Source organism: Oncorhynchus nerka, linkage group LG22 (assembly GCF_034236695.1).
Source record: "Oncorhynchus nerka isolate Pitt River linkage group LG22, Oner_Uvic_2.0, whole genome shotgun sequence".
In the NCBI taxonomy this organism is placed as follows: domain Eukaryota; kingdom Metazoa; phylum Chordata; class Actinopteri; order Salmoniformes; family Salmonidae; genus Oncorhynchus; species Oncorhynchus nerka.
In genome coordinates, this window is record NC_088417.1 from 43,209,493 (window position 1) to 43,217,478 (window position 7,986).

At 42.9% G+C, this 7,986-nt stretch overlaps 1 long non-coding RNA gene and 1 pseudogene across 1 annotated transcript; both read right to left on the bottom strand.

Moving 5' to 3' along the window:
* Positions 1–484: 484 nt before the first annotated feature.
* On the bottom strand, positions 485–4,492 carry LOC115105215 (early growth response protein 1-like; annotated as a pseudogene).
* Positions 4,493–6,461: 1,969 nt separating this feature from the next.
* LOC135563883 (uncharacterized) lies at positions 6,462–7,330 on the bottom strand. Its single transcript, XR_010460625.1, has 2 exons — positions 7,171–7,330; positions 6,462–6,764 (listed from the first exon to the last, which is right to left on the bottom strand). It is a non-coding gene; the product is annotated as an uncharacterized LOC135563883 (long non-coding RNA).
* Positions 7,331–7,986: the final 656 nt, after the last annotated feature.

The following is a 7,986-nucleotide window of genomic DNA, read 5'->3' on the forward strand; positions in this document are numbered from 1 at the left end:
ATCATGGCTAACAACATCAAACATGGGAGCCATGAGCTGACAGAGCGAGTGTGAGAGTTGACCGAGGCTTGGCAGCAGAGAGAGGCCTGAGACAGTTTTACTGTCATGACACCTGATGTATCCCAAATTGCACGCTTTTCCTTACAGAGCACTACTTACTTTTGACCAGGGCCCCTGGGAATATGGTGCAATTTGGGATACACCCAGTGTCAGGGAAGTCAGTTGCTCAGACAACAGTCCAAGGAGCCACAGATGAGGGAGACACACATCTCACTCCTTACGGCAGCACTCAGTCTGATTCCTCTCAGATAGAGAGGGAGGAGAAGAGGGCCGCCACTTTGCCATTTCTGCTACTGCTCTGTAAATAGTATGATGGTATTGGACATAAAATGTCAAATTCTGCCATAACCCTAATGCTCTATGTATGTCTCCGGTAGAGTGGGGAAAATATTGATTGAGAAAACAGGAACAAAAAAAAACTAAATTTTATCGTAATATATTGATATTTTATTAATATACCTGTTCTTGAAGGATATCATGTACACCAAATATCTTTGGCAGTTAAGCGCATTCAATGCCTTAAGTAGCCAAAAACAGTCATTTGCTTTCACAAACACAACAACAAATAAAAATAACCACACAATAATGAACTGCATGTAAATAACATACAAAAATCCAATGCCTACTCAGTAGGTAAGAACAACATGTTGACTCCTGAATGCATACATACTGTATTTACAGTTCAGTTATAAAAATATATATTATTTTGCTTACATTCTTGTGTAATCTGTGACCTCGGTTTCCTCCAAATTGCCCCTTAAAATCGCTCTTACATTCCATAAAAAAATACACTTCACACCTTTAAGGCTACTAATCACAGAGTGATAAGCTTCAAAAAAGCCACCAAAACGTTTATAATGAAGAATGTTCATTATTTCATGGTGATAAAAAAACTACATGGGAGATAGTACAAGTGGGTGATATATACAAAGCATAGAAACAAATGCCAGTGTTACAGTTAACATGCTCGAATACTTAATTGTTCTTCCCCAATAAAGTTGTCACACATTGTTACTACAAGAGAAAATATATTCAGAGAAACATGGTGCCATCAAGTTCAAATGATACCATGTAAAGAACGATAATAAGTCTAAAAATAAGTCCAAGTAAGTCTAATTACGTCTAAAAGGATGAAAAACTAAACATGGCACATGTACACTATACATGGGGCTGTTTGCGTACCCATCAGTCTTTTTGAATTTCAGGTTGTCAGTATCAAAAGTACCACCAAAGCCCAATATTCGATATTCAAAGTACTGAGGTTGAGTTGAAGAGAGAAACAGTTCCCTTTCTATCCTCAGCCATCTCTCTCTGTCATGTTTCATGATCTTTAATCGCTGTATGGACACGGAGGGAGTAAAAGTGCATTTGAAAATGTAACAATGTTGTTTCCTTCTTCTTTTCAAAAATAAAAATAAATGATCATTAAAGATATGAAAGTCTTAGCAGATATCAATGTTTTTGGAGAGAGTGTGGACTGCAGTTTTGACTGAGGAGTGCCCACTTGGGAGATGTAAATGTTTGTGGGGGAGCCGTATGAGGTGGAAACCTGTGTCTGAAATGTACTGGAGGCTGAGGAGTACATGGTGTTGACTGATGGGGAGCCATAAGAGCTGTGCACTGGGGAGGAATAGCAGGAGGGCGCTGGGGAGGGGTATGAAGACAGCACTGGAGATGAGTAAGAGGAGTTAGGAGAGGGGTATGATGTGGAGGGGGAGGAGTACCCTGAGACTGGGGAGGGGATGGCCATGGGGGTGGGCCCTGCCTTCTCCACCTTTCTGTCCTTTGCCTGCCTCAGGTGGATCTTGGTGTGCCTTTTGCGCTCATCACTGCGGGCAAACTTGCGGCCGCAGATGTCGCAGGCGAAGGGCTTCTCGCCGGTGTGCGTGCGGATGTGTGTGGTCAGGTGATCGCTGCGGCTGAAGTTGCGCATGCAGATGCGGCACTGGAAGGGTCTCTGGCCCGTGTGGATGCGGATGTGGCGTGTCAGCTCATCTGAGCGGGAGAAACGGCGGTCGCACGTCTCCACGGGGCAGGCATAGGGGCGCTCGTGGGGCGGGGTCTTGCACTGGCGGTTGGGGTACTTGCACATGCGGTTGGGCTTAACCGGCGGAGACTGGTAGGAACCTTTACGATCCTGAGAGCCAGTCTGTGTGGCGAAAGCCTTGATGGTGGACAGGGGTGTGAGGGAGAGCTGCTGCTGGATGCTCTGAGACTGGAAAGGCTTCTGGTCGGGGGGAAGCAAGCTGATCTCACCCTGCTGCTGGGGGAACAGGTAGTCTGGGATCATGGGCAGAGCCATGTTGGAGGAGCAGGTCTTGCTGCTGGCGTAGGTGGGTGGTGGGTACTGGACTGAGGTGTTTGACGGGCTGGGGAAGGACTGGTTAGAGTCAGGGAAGAGGTTAGGGCTAACACTAGAATAAGTGGGTGCAGCTGAGTAGATGGGGTTGGAATCACCAATTTGGACAGAGCAGCTCATGGTGTGTGAGGAGGAGCTGCCTGGAGCAGCAGAGGAGCACGGGGCAACTGAGGTGGGCGGTTGGGACATGCCTATCAGCCCACTGACCAGGCTGTATAATGGCTCTGCCCACAGGCTGTTGCTGCAGCTGGTTGCAGGCTCCAGGGTGAACCTCCCTGTGTAGGAGATGGAGGGCAGGCGAGGGGTTGAGTAGGTCTGGTCGATGAAAGACTTGTCACAGCCGATAGAGATGTCAGGTAATGTATCTGAAAGAACAACAACAACAACAAACAGTTAGCATTTAACAGCTGCAGTGTAAAAGCACATTTACATTTGCTGCAGATGGTAGCCCCCAATACTTTTTGGGATCCAGGGAGTGAGCATTGAAGAATCCTGCTGGTTTATACAAAATACATCACACATCAAGTTACAAGGAGCGAGTGCTGACAGTCTCATATTTCGACCAAATGCATGTAAATTACGCAATCAGTTAAATCATAGAACTATACTACATATTCATTCATTTTGTCATTTTTTGTTGCAAAAATGAAATCATCCAATCGTCAAAAAAAGACAAATACCGTTACAGCTCTATGCACAATAATAATAACACTTTTTAAAGCTATTTATATTCATATTTTTTGCATAGACTATGTCAGACCTCAAATGCAACCTCATAGATTATGCACATTTTCATGCATATTTCTGAATGAAACCATAAAGAGTTCACAGTTAGAGCAGCCCTTACCTCCATTCAGATGTTCGTATGAGTCTCCTGTTTCCCCGGTCCCAAAGCCTACACCTTCTGGTGTGGAGGCAGCCAGGAATGTGGTCCCTGCTGAGTGGAGCAACATCAGCTCCTCCAGCTTGGGGTAGCTGTCCATGGGAGAGTAGGGGAAGCCTAGTTGGTCTGATGTCTGCAGAGCTGAGAGGAGCATCTCTGTCTTGGCTGAAGCCATGGTACTGGTGCTGCCGGTGTTCTGGCTGTCTGGAGACAGAGTAGCTGGAGGTGGAGACGCTGCTCCTGCTTGTCTCAGGTGAGAGGAGATTACCAGCTGTCTTTAGAGGATAATTCTAAAGATGCTGCTACTGCTCTTGTTGAGGAAGATGGTCAGAGGAATCCAAAGGCTTTGCTGCTTTCCACTTGGTGTCTTTGCAAAAGGTCCCAGTCTTCAAAAATGATGTTGTGGTTCATTCATTCCAGAAGGGTAGGAATGAAAACATATATTTGTTTCTAATAATCCTGATGAGTGACTGTGATCAAGAATTAAGAAATATGTTGCTGTTGTGTTTTCCCTTTTGATTAATCTTTTAGTTCACGTGTTTGGTGTGTGCTAGAATAAGTTCTAAACTTGCCTACTATGGGGCTGTCTGCTCTGTAGCGTATTGACATGAGCTCTATTTGGCTCCGAGGACTGTTTCACTAGGCTGAGGATTCCACCGCTTTATAAAGCCTCCTGCCGTGACGTAAATGTCCAAATAAGGACTGGAGGAAAGCCATATTTAGGCAACGCAGTGGAGTACACGGAAGACTTGTCAGAGTAAAATGCGGAGAGCGGGAGACTGTTTATCCAAATATTCAAAATAAATCTGATATTTCACATGGTGCATATTATAACAAAAGTAGTTTCTATATAGAAATAAGAGACGGCCGCTGCTGTTTTGCCGTGGTTTTCGGAATAAATGCAGTTTTCCTATCTATACAGCGCACCGCCAATGCCGGAAAACTCGGCTATAACATGCCATATAAGGTCGTCCCTTCACACGAACCGGTTCCGGTGGGTTTCCACTTCCTTGCTCTTATTATGAGTTTCCAGTGGTAAATCTGATCAGGGCTCGGCAATAAATGTGCGAGACCTGCTCAAATCCAGCATGATTTGAGACAATAACTATAATGTCTGCACCCAATTACATTTTCTCAAACAATGTCACAAAATGTCGAGTGTAAATTAATGTATATAGCCTACATATACATATATATTTACATACACATATACATATATTATTGAATAAAGCTCAGATTGTCCCGAAAGTAACATAACGACGCCTGATGGTATAGCGTCGTTATGTTACTTTTGGGACAATCGGAGCTTTATTCAATAAGTGTCCATTTATTTCAATGGCCGCAAACATTCTTACTTCCACTATATTTCAATATATCTTGAGAGCAAGACTCACTCCTCAATGCACGATGGTTTGCGAGACGTTGTGCAAGATGGTTTGGCAAACCATGTTTTCTGGGCACTAAATCAAACGGTAGCCTATTCTCTTGCATGACGCTGTTCACTATGGAAGATTTTTAGGTTGCACAAAAAAATGTCACTCACTATATTGTGAGCTATTTCACTAGACCTTTGATCATAAACTTGCTCTCTGCGCTATTGGACATACAGGCCAACGCTAACTCCGCTGCCCATGGGGTATTTCTTATTCAATACAGGGGAGTCTCTTTCTCGGCTCTACCTTCTTATTGGACACGGGAGCTATTTTTAAAACAGCAATATTCTGGTTAGGTTAGAAAGTGACGCTGGGTTGCCCCACGTTTGGGACTCGAACAGTGCAGGACTTCCAGAAAGCGCAAGGAGAAAACTTTATTGCAAGGTTTAGCTATATCATTTAGTCAAATGTTCTTATTTGAACACACAAGTAAGAGTGATCGATCCAATAGAGATGTGTTCAGTTCTGCCAGTTCTGTTCTCTGTGGCGGGCTCTCTGAAGTCAAGATAGGCGCAACAAAGCCCTCGACGCAGTGATAACTCTACTGAGCATGCTCCCTATTTCAATCTGCGTATCTGGGTCGGAGGTTCTGGCAGACTTTCTCGATTTCGTATTAGCGATGGTAAACTAGGACAAAACTGATCTGTCACATCATGCCATCACATGTTTGATGGTGCTTCATGAAATGAGAAAGAAGAAGTGAGAGATTGGCAGGTTTACCTGGGTCAGTGAGTCGGCTACGCAGTGTGAGAGGGGCTATAGGCTGCTACGTGACTGGGTTTGGAGATCACAGGTTGTTATGTAATTTGTCCTACTTTATGACTCTGTTTCAATCCAGGGATTAAAATGCATCCCGGATAGCACTAACCCTTGCCAATTGAAGGAAAATAGCTATGTTTTTTCTTTTTTTATCGTTCACATTTTTGGGGAAGCATGGCTTACTTTGGCAACCATTAATAATATACATCTTTGTGAAGTAGGCCTAATGATAATCACCGAATGTCATAACACTTCTGGAGTTTGTAACAGATGTCTCTTTGCTTTCATCAAATGTTTTGAAGTCATTTGTTCGACAATCAGATAAAAGCATCATGACAGTATTTACTATTAGACTCATAAAAATGTTAGTGCACTAATAAAGGCTCCCCGAAATGTCACAGTAGAATATTTTTTTTTTCCTTGACAAAGTAATTCATTATTCTCCTCATTGACTGCATGTTAGGCAAATCTTACTTTTACCACTCCCTAAATTGTTTAATGTTTTAGCAGCAGCCAATGACTAGCAGTTTCTGACAGGGATAAATACTGATTATTGACATAATATTTTTGAGTTAACATAACAAATCAACATTAAAGGTGCAATGTGCAGAAATCACTCCGCCATTTCCTGGTTGTTAAAATTCAAATAATTCTCATAATATCAGTTTGTGTGACTAAACGAGCAATGTATAAGAGTAGAGAATCATTGTACAATCTAAACTACTGTGAAATATCTTTTCAATAACCAAAAATATTGTATTTTCATCTGGTTGAAGCTGGTGTACAAAACCAAAAGTAAAAGATGCAAAAATGAAACTTAACAGCATGCCGCTTCTTAGACTTGCTTTCAATGACAATGAAAGATCTATAGCCCACATTTCTATGTGAATTTGGTTCAGGTCACCCAAAAAAAGTAGATATTGCAGCTCTACACCTAGTAAACAATTCATGGTAACTTCATAAACAATTCATTTTGACACAGAGTTTATTTGAAACATGCGTTTATTTGCTGAAATTTTGCCATTGCCCGGCTATTATTATTTTATTATTTTATTTAACTAGGCAAATCAGTTAAGAACAAATTCTTATTTACAATGACGGCCTACCCGGGCCAAAGTCTAATCCAGACGACGCTGGGCCAATTGTGCGCCGCCCTATGGGACTCCCAATCACGGCCAGTTGTGATACAGCCTGGAATCAAACCAGTGTCTGTAGTGATGCCTCTAGGACAGAGGTGCAGTGCCCTAGATCGCTGCGCCACTCCGGAGCCCTATTAAAAGGGACAGGCGGCACTTTGAGACTTGATGTTTAATTGAAGTTTTACAGTAGTCATTTTGTTAAATTATATTGTGGTGGCTAGGGGAAAATACTATGTGATAGCCTACTGTTTCTTACAACACCAACAGCTAATGTTATTACAGCAGTCATTACAGTTGCGCAGTATGACCATCTCATGCTTCATACTTTTTCAGTGATTGATTTTTCTCTGTTGTGGAGACAGCAAATAAATATGTGAGTAAATGTTCTGTGTTTTTGGCAATGCAATGGATTTGTGATAGTCTTCTGAATAGTCAGCAGCTATTAAGTCAAATGATGCAGGCTAGTATCTCAGATAAGAGATGGGAAAAACAGAAGGTCATCCACCATTTTAAGAGTTATAAAAATAAAATACATACAGGGTGTGATTGTTGTTGTATTTTCCTCTTGTGGTTTGGTGGAGGCGGGAAACCCCTCCCCTCCCTCCCTCTCCTCTCCTCGGCATCAGTGTGTGTCCCCCATGGCATGGCCCACGCAGTACAGCAGATAAGAGAGAGAGGAATTGCTTCCCTCCCTGACAGGGCTTCTCCCTACTGCAGGCATACCCTTGCCTCCTCTCCCCTCGCACCCTTACCCCCCCCCTCTCTCCTTGCTCAGCAGCTGATATGTAATTAATCCCTGGTCCCTCGCTGAAAGTGAGAGAGAAAGAGAGGGCGAGAGAGAGAGAGAGAACGGGAGAGTGCTCCCCTCATCTCTGCTGCACAGGCCTGTACTGTCTCCACATCACTCTCTCAGCTGAGCACATCTTGCCAACATTATTTAGGTTTTTACAACATGACACAGGTGATAGTTGTGTCATGGCCAACACAGGTTTTGTCATTGTGCACGCACACTCACAGATGGACAGACACACACACACACACACACAGAGATGCAATGCCTTCGGAAAGTATTGAGACCCCTTGACTTTTTCCACATTTTGTTACGTTACAGCCATATTCAAAAATTTATTAAATCGTTTTCCCCCTCATCAATCTACACACAATACCCCATATTGATGAAGCAAAAAAAGTTTAGAAATTTTTGCTAATTTATTACAAAAAAATATATATATATTTCATTTACATAAGTATTCAGACCCTTTACTCAGTACTTCGTTGAAGTTCCTTTGGCAGTGATTACAGCATCGAGTCTTCTTGGGTATGACGCTACATGCTTGGCAGACCTGTATTTGG